Source organism: Canis lupus, chromosome 18 (assembly GCF_011100685.1).
Source record: "Canis lupus familiaris isolate Mischka breed German Shepherd chromosome 18, alternate assembly UU_Cfam_GSD_1.0, whole genome shotgun sequence".
NCBI classification, from domain to species: domain Eukaryota; kingdom Metazoa; phylum Chordata; class Mammalia; order Carnivora; family Canidae; genus Canis; species Canis lupus.
This window is the reverse complement of record NC_049239.1, coordinates 269,432-283,091: the sequence shown is the minus strand read 5'-3', so window position 1 is coordinate 283,091 and position 13,660 is coordinate 269,432. Positions and strand designations below refer to the sequence as shown.

Genomic DNA, 13,660 nt, shown 5'->3' with positions numbered 1-13,660 from the left:
ATTTCCACAAGCTACGAAGGCTCCATCGGGGGCTTTTGCAACAGGAAACAGGGACATAGGCTTCAGCAAAGGATTGACTCAACTATCCCATATGCCTTTTTTTTTTTTTTTTTTTTAAAGAACATTATTTAAAAATTTCTTACATGTCGGGCAGCACTAGAGGGAAGGCCGTCCCGGGCAAGGTGGGGCCCAGCGCACAGACCCCAGCGCCACGGGGTCCCCTGGCTTCACCACCCCCAACCCCATCATGTTCCAGAGGCATCGCAGGCTCCCTCCGCAGGTAATGCATTACGGGCACTGTCCTTATTATTACTTTTCTTAGCTCTAGCACAAAGCAAAGCCCCCAGCTATGGGGTTGGGTTTTTTGTTTTGTTTTTTTCTATTTAATGTTCATAGCAGCCAGTATTTTTGCATACATGCGTGTGATTCCACGCTCTGCTTTCGTGGGAGAGTGCCACGAAAGAGTTGACAGCACAGGGGCTTGGGGGGCGGGGGCTGCTACCCAGAGCAGTTTGCCAACATTCAAGGAGCTCTTATCTTATGTTATCTTATTTTTTTTATTTTATAGGACAGCTGCGCATAGAGGTGCAGAAGGAGAGAGACTCGCAAGCTCCATCTCACGACTCTGAGCTCATGACCTAAGCTGAAACCCAGAGTCAGACACTCAACCGACTGAACCATGCAGGCAACCCTCAAAAGGTATATTTTAGCATTTCCAATCCAAGGTGTATACTCCAAATAATTCAAAACAGACATTCAAACAAGTAGGTGTGCATCCACGCTCATGACAGCACTATTCACAATGACCAACAGGTGAAACAGTGCACACCGGATGCTCCGGACAGATGGACGTGTCCGGGATAGACACACCTGTGCGTAGAAAGCAGCCCGGCAGGTGCCACAGCCTGGGGAGGGAGGGTTCAGGGGGTCCTTTAAGTAGGTGTGGGCTTCCCGACGAAGACTTTATCTCCATGCAATCTCTCCGCCCAGCGTGGGCCTGGAACTCATGACCCTGAGATCAAGAGTCACCGGCCAGCCGGGCGCCTGCAGAGGTGCCTTCGAGTGCAGGCAACGAGGGAGAAGCGGGGAATGCACTGATCCTTCACTTTCAGATGGTTGATTCTTTGTTACGTGAATTTCACCTCAATAAAGGATGGTCTTTTAAAGATTTTATTTATTCATAAGAGACCCAGAGAGAGAGAGAGAGGCAGAGACACAGGTGGAGGGAGAAGTAGGCTCCATGCAGGGAGCCCGACGCGAGACTCGATCCCTTGACCCCAGGTCACGCCCTGAGCCGAAGGCAGATGCTCCACCCCTGACCCCCCAGGCATCTCAGTAAATGACTTTTTAAGTGAATTTTGCCACCAGTGTCTTGCCAGGCTCCCCCTAACCTATGGTGCCCTGCACAGGTCTGCATTTGGAGCCTGACAGGCCCGACCATGCTCCCGCCCCTTCCACCTGGCGTCCCGCCACGACCCCCAGGACATTGGGCAGTGGCTCCTGGAGCCCCACTTAGAGGAGCCAAGGCCGAGGTCTCCTCCCCAGTGGCTGGCGCTCGTCCCTCCTGCCGTCAGAGGCGGGCACGTCCACTCCATGGCGTCCTGCCTGGAGCCCCTGCAGCGTGGAAGGCGCCCCCGGTCCCCACACTCCGCACACAAGGACAGGGACACACACGTGGACAGGGGTTAGGGTCCCAGCGCCCGCCTGCTGGCGGAGGTCGTTATCCAGAGGCTGACCGGCAGCCCCTCACCCCCTCCTTGCTCTGGGAGTGTGTGTCCTATCTGCCTCCCCAAGGACATGGCCCCGAGGGAGGGAGCCCCTCCAGGGATCCCAGGGGAGGCCCCGAGGACTCTCACTGGGTTGCAGGTTGTAAAGAAGTTAGTGTTCTGTCGCCTTGGTTCCCGGGGCGCTGACAGCTGCACCCACCGTCCACAGTGGCCGCCTGTCTTCTCGGCAGGTGGCAGGTGCCGCCGTGGAAGCCCTGAGGCTGTGAACCAGCACTGCTCTGCCTCTCCCCGGCCTGTCCTTCCCATCCCTTCCCTCGGACCCCAAAGAGCCTTGAGAAGCCGCCAGGTGCTGGTGGTAACAGTAGGATAGGGGGCTGGGGGGTGGGAGGGGTGCAGGGAAGGCCGCAGCGCAGCGACCCAGAGCGTCCAGGGCCTGGGCCCGCCGCGCAGGAGCAGTCACTGTCCCCGCCACAGGGCGCAGCGGTGGCCAGGACCGGTGCCCCACAGGCCTCAGAGCGGGAAGAAAGGCATTTCTCTTTTCCAGTCCAGGTCCCCCAACGCAGGTGCCCCTCCCCACTCTGCTGCGGGGGCCCTAGGAAACAGTGGGAGCCCCACTCGTGATGAAGCCCCCAAGCGAGGAGCGGGATCGGGATGCAAACGTCCCTGTGCCAAGCCCGGAGGTGGGCATTTGGTCAAAGTGTGCAGAGTTCTCTCCGGAGGCTCCTCCCTCCTCCCCCTGCCTGCCTCCCTCTCCCCTGCTGGGGCCACAGGTCCCTTGGAGGACCCTGGGCTCTACCATCTGCCCCAGCCCACGGCGCTCCCACAGCAGCCGGGGACACGGCGGCCTCCTGCTGCCACCAGTGCACAGAGGAAGGAATGGTGACATCCCTACAGAGACGTAGACGGAGCTGGTGAGGGAGGAGCCGTGACCTGTCACCTGCTAGACCCCAAGACCTGGCCTTGACTGCCCACCTGCTTGAACGCACTAACTTTTGCCTTACATTTTCCTCTAAGCTCTTCTTTCCGGTTTCCTCTTAACTCAGGCAAATGAAACCAGAGACTACTGCCCACCCCCCCTCCCCCCGCCCCGGAGATGACGACTGTCCTGATGAAGCCCCCAAACACCCCCCAGGCCCCCCAGAGCGACCAGAGCCTTTGAGCTAAACCTGACTCACGTCTGTGCAGAGAGACCACGGAGGCACCTCTGGAATGGCCCACAGCCACCTCCACCTCATCCTAAGACTAGAATCTCCCCCCAGGGAGGAGCACGAGCCCCTTTGCATCACATATGTTGTGGGCACCCGAGGGCGCCTCTACCTAGGGTGACCCTCCACCTAGGGTGACGCCTGTACCTAGGGTGACGAGGCAGCCCGCTGCCCGCCAGCACCCCGACCCAGCCTGCTGCCCAGAGGCCCCCCCAAGCCCCCCTCCCTTCAGTGGCCGGCGTGCAGAGGGAGTGTGGGGTTCAAAGGCCGCAGTGCCAATAGGAGGGCAAAGCCAGGAGGGCAGCTCCTCAGCCCCTCTTGCAGCGGCCCCAGCAGTAATCAGGAAGCGGGAACTCTTCTGAGGCTCCCATTACGGGGTGTGGAGGGGGTGGGCTGGGCTCCCTCCTTTGGGGCTGTGGTTGGCTCCTAGAGCACGGTCCAGGCCTGGCAAGGAAAGGGTTGGGGTGCATTGCGGCCAAGCAGGATGGAGCCAAGCTGGGCAGGAGGTGGGGTGTTCAGCCCTCTCAAGGCCTCTGCCCCCTGCCCTTCTGTGCCTCAGCCTGCAGAGCAGCTGCCTTTGGCTCAGGTCAGGATCACAGGGTGTAGGATCGAACCCCCGCTGAGCAGGGAGTCTGCTTCTCCCTCTGTCCCTCCCCCTGCTCGTGCTCTCTCCCAAAAGAAAGAAAGAAAGAAAGAAAGAAAGAAAGAGAGAGAGAGAGAGAGAGAGAGAGAGAGAGAGAGAGAGAAAGAAAGAAAGAAAGAAAGAAAGAAAGAAAGAAAGAAAGAAAGAAGAAAGATAGAAAAAAAGAAAGAAGCAACATCATAAGGAGAAAGAGAAGGAGGGAGTCACGGATCCAACTGTGCCCCCAAATTCCCATGCCGAAGCCCTAACCCCGGGGTGATTTGGGAGCGAGGCCCCAGGGAGGTAATAAAGGTTAAGTGTGGTTCTCGGGGGCCCTGATCCACAGGACTGTGCCCCAGGAGAGGCAGGGACTCCAGAGGTGACTCTCTTCCCAGGCGCGCCGGAGGGAGGTCCGCGTGGACACCGTCTGCGAGCCTGGAGGAACGCAGCCTGCCCACACCTTGACCTCGGAGCCTGGCCCCGTCACCGGAGCAGACAGCGGTGCGCTGCTGAGGCCCAGCCTGGGGCCCTTGCTACCCCAGGAGGCTCACAAGGAGGCCGGGTCTGCGGTGCCCTGCGCGCCGGAGAGGAGGCTGGCTAGGGACTCCGCAGTCCACGCTTGCACCTTGGCCCGTAGGGAGGGCCGTTAACTCTGGAAGACACAGAGGAGTCACGGAGTCGCCAGAAGGGTCTCTGTAGATCAGGATGCTGATCACGCAGCTGCCCGGTTACCCCCCAGGCTGAGGACACCGGGCGCTCTGCGTGGACACGGGGTCACGAATGGTCTGTGCAGCCAACAGCGGGCCACGGGCATGAATCACTGCACCAGGGTGCTGGTTAGCCCCAGCACCTGCGCTTTGCCACCCTCACCTCATCCTGCAAATTGAGGTTTGTTTCTTGGCAAGGCGGCCAGGGCGCCAGGCAGGCGGGAGCAGGGAAGGAGCCCTGAACGCAGGGGCAGGGAGCAGAGGCCCTCGGGGCTGAACCCCCCACCTCCTGCCCAGCTTGGCTCCATCCAGCGCGGCTGCAACGCACCCCAACCCTTTCCTGCGAGGCCGGACCGCTCTAGGAGCCACCCACAGCCCCAGGGGAGCGAGCCCAGAACTTGAAATGTGGAAGATCACCGTGCACGCCCGCTGGTCCCTTTGAAAGGTTATGGTGATGCAGGGGAAAGGTAGAATTATTCCAGACTTTCAGGTAAAATTGCCTCTTTGTCTCCATTAAAAAGCTTCATTAAAATGACAGACAATGGGCAATTAGAAGTTTCATCCTTAAAAAAAAAAAAGTAAATTAAAAAAAAAAGTGTCATCCTTTATAGAACTTTCGTGGCCCGATTGTTTCTTATATGATTCTGATTTCTAAGCCTTGAAAAAGAAGTGACTTTGTGGGTAACTTTAAAAATTTACCTTTCTCTTGTCCTAAAATCCTATCTTGCTGATTTCAATTATTTCTCCTACATCTGAATTAATTTCTCTTCTTGCTCTGACCGAAACCCTTAATTCCAACGTGTCTCAGCTCCAAGAGAAAAAACTGATGGGAAGGCGCACGCTCGCCTCCTAAAGGCATCTGCTGCCCCTGAGCAAGTCCTGCGACCCCGACTAACCTTGAACCCAGCGCAAACCTGCACCCCTGGCCCCCGGAGGACGCAGCGGGGAGCCCACCTGGCTCCTGCACCTGCAGCCCTGAAAGCCAATCCCTGTTCACACGGACACAGGGTGGGGGTGGTGGGGGTGGGGGTGGCCTGACCTGCCTGCAGGAGGCTCCGCACTGTCCCCAGCTCCGGCCCCCAACCATGGCCCCCGCCTTGACGAGGACCCTCCCCTCTCCCCCCCCCCCCCGCCCCCTGCATCCCCCGACCAGGACCCTCCCCGCTTCCCCCGCCCCTGCTTTCCCCCACAGGGACCCCCAGGTCCCTTCCAGTCCCTCCGCTGTGGACCCTGCTGCTCCCACCCTGCGATCTCGGGGGAGGCCGGGCCTTGGCGCCACTGCACCTGTCACTGTGCGGTGCCCTCCTGCCTTCCCTGTGCGGCCCCTGGTCCCCGCCATGCGCCCTCCGCTGCCCCCTGGTGGCCGTGCCCCCGGTTCTGGCGCCACCCCCCCCACCCCCCCCCCACTTGCAGGCTCCTGGCAGCCCGGGGCCGGGGCAGGCTCTGTGCCCTGCTGCCACCCCCTGCCACCCCCCTTCCCTCTCCGCCACTCTGCTGCCATGAGGGCGCTGGTTCTCGGGAGGGCCGCTTCCTCCCAGGCTCCACGGTCCCGCACACTCGGACCCCAGTTGCTGCTTGTGGCGGGGACAGGGCAGCGAGGGTCCGGCTCAGAGGAGCTTCCCCTTGTTCTCCCCCAGCAATCCCATCCACTTGCCTCAGACAACTTGATCGAAGCTCCTAGAAAACAAAACCAATCAAAAAGCAGTAATATTCCTCCAAATTATTCTACCTTAAATCTGGTCTATGACCCTTTTACTTATAAGCCAGGATGGGGGGTGGGGGCGGGGAGGGCTGGGTGGTGCAGCCACTTAAGCATCTGACTCTTGGTTCCAGCTCAGGTCATGATCCCAGGGTCATGAGATCGAGGGTCCTGCTCAGCCGAGGCTGCTTGAGATTCTCCCTCTGTCGCTCCACGTGTGCGCTCTCTCTCTCTCTCTCTCTCTCAGATCAATAAGCCTCAAGGAGAGAGAGAAGCTAGGCCGCCATGCCCTGGTTGAGCACATTCCACCTTCTCTTCCACTATTGCAACCCAAGCGCCTGCACAGAAGGTAGACACCAGCTCTTGGAGAACCCTGAGAAGTACCCAGAGCAGACTTTCGGGTGGAGTCTTCGACGTCCAGCCAGGACCCATATGGCAGGAGGCTCCTTTCTGTTGGGAGCCGGGGTGACTCCTCCCATGCTGCCCAAATCCTGGAAGTGGGAACAGACATGCGGGTGAAACTCCAGGAAGGGGGCCTCCAGCCAGAGGACACTGCCAGGAGATCCCTGGGTCCTGGCAGGTGGCAGCGGCAGCTCAGGGACACTACAGCTGGGACACCGGGCAACGGGGAGCCAGGAAGCGCTCTGTGGGCAACGCGGCCAGAGAAGCCTGGGCCCCTGAGCCATGCGTGCCCGGAATGGACACAATCCACGTAGCGAAGGCTACAAGAACGGACTGACTGGGTGTTATACTGTATGTCGGGAAATTGAAGTTAAATGACATTTTTTAAAAAACAACTAACCTTCAAAGTAGACACTACCCAGGACCCCGACCGGTCCCCGGGTGGTACATGTGTGGAGCAGGCGAGAATAGTGCTGCAAAGCCTTCAAAATTTGAATTAACATTAGGTGCACAGAACATCGGAGATGCGGTCAGGACTTGCAGAGCGAGCCTGAGTTGACTGCCTGGTAAAACAGAATGAGGGGCGCCGGGGGGCTCAGCGGTTGGACATCTGCCTTGGGCCCAGGGTGTGATCCTGAGGTCCTGGGATCGAGTCCTGCATCCGGCTCCCACAGGGAGCCTACTTCGCCCTCTACCTGGGTCTCTGCCTCTCTGTGTGTCTCATGAATAAATAAATAAGATCTTAAAAAAATAATAAAACAAAATAAAACAGGGGCACCTAGGTGGCTCAGGTCGGGATCTCAGGGTCAGGCCCCCTGTTGGGCTTCCTGCTCAGTGGGGAATCTGCTTGAGTCTCTTTCTCTCTCTCCCTCTACCTCCCCGTCTCTCAGTCTCTCAAGTAAATAAGTAAAATCTGTAAAAAAAAAAAAAAAAAATTAACAAAAAAGCATAGCAAGCAAATCAACTTTCCCCAGATTTTAATAGGACCCAGTCTTAGAATAGTCCAAATGTCCAGGATAAAACCCAACATAGACAAGGACTAGAAAACCTAAAAAAAAAAAAAAAGAAAAGAAAAAAAGAAAAAAAAATTCTCAAGAGAAAGGCGACCAGTTGACGGCAGCCCCCGAGATGTCCCAGAGGTTGGAATTAGTAGAGTAGCTAACTACTTTAAATAAATTGAAACAACCCTGCTCCATTGAGTAAGCACAAGGAGTATTGAAACAATTGGAAAGTTAGGTGTTCTCAGCAAAGAATTGGTAGCTATAAAAAAGAACCAGATGGGAAATTTTAGAACTTAAATATAAAACGACAGATTTAGGAACAGCTGCCTGGCTCAGCTGGTAGAGCGTGTGACTCGACCTCAGGGTTGTGGGTTCAAGCCCCATGTTGGCTGTAGACTTAAAATCTTAATAAAATAAGATAAAATGACAGAAATAAGTAATTCCCCAGAGAGGCTCCGTAGCAAACTTGAAAGGGTGGAAAACGTCAGCGAACCTGAACATGGATCAATAGAAGTGATTAGGTCTGGACAACAGACGAACAGAGAGTGAAAATACGAACTCAATCTTAGGGTCCTGTGGCACGTGACAGTTCCCAACCTTCCTGTCACTGATGACAGAAGGACAGGAGAAAGATATTGGTGAAAAAAAAAAAAAAAAAAAACTGAAGAATACAAAGATGTGATGCAAAAAGGACAGCCTGCAAAAGGAAAATTGTGTAAATGCATAATTAGGTTTTATCAAAATGAAGACCTTTTGTTCTGCAAAGAGCACCCTCGAGGGAACCAACGGACAAGTCACAGCCTGGGAGGAGAAACCCTGCAAACCACATACCTGACGATGCGCTCACACTTAGAATATATAAAGAGTTGTGAAAACTCAACAATGAAAGAAAAAACTCCCAGGTGCCTGCATGGCTCAGTTAAGTGTCTGCCTTGGGCTCAGGTCGTGATCCGGGGGTCCTGGGATCGAGGCCCACGTCGGGCTCCCTGCTCAGCGGGGCGCCTGCTTCTCCCTCTGCCCCTTCTCTGCTTGGGCCCTCTCTCTTTCATAATAAATAAATAAAATATTTTAAAAATGATTCATTAAAAAAAAAAAAGAAAAAGAAAACCCACAGCAGATCTGGTCTTCATCCAGCCCTCTCTTGCCCCTCCAGCCTCCAAAACCCTGGTAGGACTGGTTTGTGTTATTCACACCCCCCACCCCGGTCCGCATCCCTCCCAAACCCATAGGTTGAGACCAGCCCCCATGTGATGGTTTAGGAGGCCTCTCAGGGGTGGTCGGGGTAGATGAGGTCCCGAGGGTGGGGCCCTATGATGGGACTGGTGACCTTGCAAGGTGAAGAGACCAGAGCCTATGCCCCCCAAGCCAGGACACAGCGGGAAGGCGGAGGAGGGTCCCCACCTGGCATCGAACCAGCAGGCGCCTGATCGTGGGCCTCCCGCCTCGGGAACTGCCAGAGGTCAGTTCCTCTTGTTTAGGGGAACCCCCCGAGATCAGAGTTTGGAGGCTCTGCTCCCCAGCCCTGAGCTCCAGGCGGCGCCTGACTGCAGTCTTGTCGAACCAGGGAAGACGATTGCAAACTCTGGACCGCGGGCTGGCAAGACTGCAGCCACGGTGAACGGGTGAACCCTGGGGAGGCTGCCGCACCTGGGCCCCCCCAGGCCCAGCCTGGTGATGAGACAGCACCCCTGAGGGGGCTAAGAGAGCCCCAGAATCGAAGTAGGCCTATCCCGGGACCCGACCAGCAGCCGGCGCCTAAAGATGGGCACTGCTGTCAAGTCAGGGCCTTGTCCTTGGCCCCGTGGGATCAGAGCCTCTGATCCTTAGGGTTGGGGTCGAGGCGGAGCTCCACGGGCCGGGGAGCACCAGGGAAGGCGGGTGCCTTGGGGTCGACTGTGGAGAATTTTAGCAGCCAGTCGGTAACCCCGTTCTGCAAAACTGAATTGACTCACGATCACACAAATTATGTGAAAAGCTGAAGTGATAAATCCTCAAAACTCACCACTTTGCAACGATCCTACTACTTTTTACTGCTTCTATTTTAGGTGAAATGTAAGTGGATACTTCTATTCACTGACTGTGTGATGCAAACCCCACCCCAACCCACCGTGAGTCCAGTGACCCACGACTTGGAGAGCTCGTGACCCAGCGTGCAGGAGGGTTTACACCCGTGGGAACCGGTGAACGCTGCTGTCGGGAGTTGGTTTTCAGGCTACTTGGGAGGGGACATTACATCACAGGCAGGAGGGTGGGAGCGTCTGCAGGCGCCGCGGGAGATGTGGTCCAGCACTTCACAGGGGAGGTGACTGCGTCCCTCCTGAACCTAGGTTGGCGCCCTGTGTGGGGGCCGCACACGAGGTCACCGGTCGTGCAGGTCACCCAGCTTCGGTGAGCGCCAGTACTCGCTCCTTCCCATCAGAGTTGGGGGGCTTTGGCTGGCCCCGGCGCCCCACTGTCTCCTGGGGAGGGTCCAGAGCAGTGCCCAAGGGTCCTAGGGCCCCGTCCTCTCCTCGTCCGCAGGACCCAGGGTCGCCCAATGCAAGCTCAGACTGGCAGCTGGCCCCTCTGAGCTCCCGTAAGCCCCCCGAGGCCCCACCGGCTCCCCACCTGCCGGGAGGAAGAGGCTCCCACCAGCGGAGATCGCCTCACAGACGGGCGAGCCCTACTCTGCTGTCAGTTAACCCTGTGTCTGCTGTTTCTTAATCCTCAGGCCACAGGGACACATTCTGGGGTGGCCCCTAGTGCCACCTTCACAAGGCCCATCCAGGTGTCTGGGGGTGACACAGATGCACCTGCGGCATCTCTGGATGTAGCACCGGGAGTAGTTGGGCACCTTGCCTGGGGACCCTTCTGCAGACTCACTGCCACCCACTTGGAGCACCTGCCGGACCCCCGGGCGGGGACATCCTGCAAACACAGGGAGCCCGGCCACCCTCCGTCATGGGCGGGGGCGGATCATATCGAGGGCGCCTGGCTGGCTCAGCCAGCAGAGCCTGTGACTCTTGGTCCTGGGGTCGTGAGTTCAAGTCCTACGATGGGTACAGAGCCTACTTAAAATAAAAAATTAAATATCTTAAAAAAATTTGGAATGGCCTCTCCATCTCCAGAAGGGACCAGATGTGAGAAGGGGAGCCGCAAAGAGGTTCAACCTAATTACAATTGTCCCTGGGCTTCCTGCATGGAGATAAAATTATGCCCAAGTGGTTTTCCAGAGAGCGAAACAGCAATGCCTTGTGACCCAGCAGCCCGCTCCTAGGGATGAGGTCTTGGACTCCAGGTGAGGCTTGGTGGGGCGAGGTCTGGGGCCGCGACCAAGAATCCTTGAGACGTCTGCTCAGCCGGAGTCAGCCTCGCCCTCTCCCTCCGCGCCCACCCCCCACTCGTGCTTTCTCTCTTTCTCAAACACACACGTGCATAAAATCTGTGAAAAACAGAAAAACACTGTGCGGGAGTCCCAGTAGGGAAGAGCAGAGCACCCGCGCGCTTCCCCTCAGAGCCCTCAGTGAGCTCCCCCCGAAAGGCCCCTGAGGGCTGGGGTCTGGGTCCCTCTGGGGCGGGCGGAGGCCATGCCCACTGACGGCAGAGGTGGGTGGCCGCGGACACGGTGCTGAGAACCCACGGCCATGAGGCATGTGGTCCAAGGAGCGGGGGATGTGTGGGGACAGGGCCTGGGGACATGTGGGGATGGGGCCTGGGAATGGGGCCTGGGGACCTGTGGGGATGTGTGGGGATGTGTGGGGATGAGGCCTAGGGATGAGGCCTGGGGACGGGGCCTGGGGACGGGGCCTGGGGACGGGGCCTGGGGACGCCTGGGGATATGTGGGGACGTGTGGGGACAGGGCCTGGGGACATATGGGGATGTGTGAGGACGAAGCCTAGGGATGAGGCCTGGGGACAGGGCCTGGGGACGCCTGGGGATATGTGGGGACGTGTGGGGACAGGGCCTGGGGACGTATGGGGATGTGTGAGGACGAGGCCTAGGGATGAGGCCTGGGGACAGGGCCTGGGGACGCCTGGGGATATGTGGGGACGTGTGGGGACGAGGCCTAGGGATGAGGCCTGGGGACGCCTGGGGATATGTGGGGACGTGTGGGGACGTGTGGGGACGAGGCCCGGGGATGTGTGGAGACATGTGGGGACACCTGGGCCCTGCCTTGAGAGCAGGAGCTGCCAGACGCAGCCTCCAGCACGGCTGCAGGACGTGTGCACCCTGCCTGAGTGAGCGCCCCAGGGCAGCAGGGCAGGGAGAGGGGCCACGTGTCATTGCTGAGCTGCTCTGCACTCAGCCCACCGCCTGGGGGACACTAGGAGAGCCTCCCCGCGAACCTGGAACCCCACCGTCTCCCGAGGGGCTGCGGATTCTCTGCGTCCTCTGCGGGGGGAAGTGGTCGCCGGGGGCCCCTCACCCTCAGGCCTCACGGAGCCGGGGCAGTCCCCAGGCACGGCCAAGCCCACACGGTCCCGTGCACCTTCCAGGCCACTGCATACGTGTCACGGCCCTCAGAGACACAGACCCAACAGCAAATACGGGCTCTCAGACACGGGGGACGTGTGTGCCAGTAATCCGTAGGGCGGCCTCCCAGCTGGAAGCCCAGGCAGGATTTCTAGGCTGCAGCCGTGAAGCAGAATGACTTCTCTGTGAAAACTTAGAGCCGCCCCCTGATTAGACGAGGCCCACCACATCGTCCAGGGGACTCCCCTTCACTTAGCGTCAAGCGATTCTTCGTCGACCACACGTGCAAACCACCTGCGCGGTGACCACTGGGCTGATGCGGGCACCGCGGTCTCGCCAGGTCGACACCCGACGCTGAACTCACAAGAACCCACAACGCTTTGCGAGGGAGGGTCTGTCCCATATGGTGGCTTCGGAGACAAGGAAGCAGAGACTCGATCTCGTGAACACGCTTGCAGCCTCGAGACGCAGTTGGGGGGTGGCCCTAGCACGTGGAGGGGAGCGGCTGGATGTCAACTGATTTCATGTTCAGGGGATTTGAAATGCAGCCTGAGCTCTGTGCCTTGCGTGCTGAGCGTTTTCCCCCGCCCCATCTCCGTCTGCATAACCCCAGCATCGCGGCCGTTCCTCAGCCACCAGGGGCGGTGGTCACCGGGAAGGGGGCCCGGGCCGGCAGGTGGGCAATCTGGCGCGTGTGCGGTCAGGCCGCCAGCTGCCAACCACGGCCCCCGGACACCCGCAGGGCCAGCCGGCCGACTGGTCGGGGGCCGGGGCCACGGGGGACCCTGAGCCCGAGGGGCAGTCCCCGCAGACGGCGCAGGCTACGGAGCAGGCCTGAACGTGCGGGGCCCGGCCAACCTCCGCCTGTGGCTCCGCCTCTCTCCGTGTCTCTCAGGAATAAATAAATAAAATCTTAAAAAAACAAAGCACCTTCCCGCAGCCATGTAAGCCCCCCCGGCAGCCGTCCCGGGACCCTTTCCGCAGGTCCTCGCTGGTCAACGAGCCCCAGCCCTGGCGCCCAGCACCTGCTCTCCGCCTCTGAGGATGTGACGCCCCAGGGCCCCTCGGAGGTGCATGCATGACCTTGTGCCTGGCTCGTTTCCCCAGGCACCGGGTCCTCTGGGTTCATGCCCGTTGGAGCAGGTGTCACACGGCCTCCCTTTCCAGGGTGAATAACACCCGCTGCACACGCACCACACTCGGCCTATCCTCCATTTGTTGAGGGGCATGCAGGGGTGCAGCACCCAGCTGGAGGCCGGGGGACAGGTGCGCCCAGGTCCCTGCCTGTGACTCAGGTGCTAATACCCAGAGAGGGGCTTGCTGAGCAGGCCTTGCCTGCCTGCCTTCTTCCTTCCTTCCTCCCTTCTTTCCTTCCTTCTTTCCTTCCTTCCTTCCCTCCTTCCTTCCTTCTTTCTTTTGTTTCTTTCTAGATGTATTGATTTATTTGCCGGAGTGAGAGCAGGGGGAGAGGCAGAGGGGGGAGAGGCAGATGCCCTGTGAGCACAGCCCTGAGATTATGACCTGAGCTGAGACCAAGAGTCGGGCGCTCAAGCCGCTGGGCCCCCGGGGCCTCCTGCATGTGTCCCTTGTGAGGCCTCATGATACAGTTTCCATCGTGGCTGCACCTTTTCACGCGGGGTCGTTCTCACCCAGAGGCTTTAGGTGAGTCCCGACAGTTCCGAGTCTGGGGAGCCTGGGAAGCCCTTGGGCCCTGGACGCGCAGTCTGCTGCTGTCCCAGAGAGCCAGCGTCTACACAGACCTCCCGCGCTCCCCGACTCCCACCCTGGCCCGGGCAGGGGCTGGCGCACCCCATGGTCCTGGGTGGAGCAGGGTGGTGGGGAGA

General features: G+C 58.7%; 1 long non-coding RNA gene across 1 annotated transcript; it reads left to right on the top strand.

Annotated features, from left to right (window-relative positions):
- Positions 1-32: 32 nt before the first annotated feature.
- LOC119864150 lies at positions 33-1,166 on the top strand. Its single transcript, XR_005372996.1, has 3 exons — positions 33-280; positions 569-699; positions 814-1,166. It is a non-coding gene; the product is annotated as an uncharacterized LOC119864150 (long non-coding RNA).
- Positions 1,167-13,660: the final 12,494 nt, after the last annotated feature.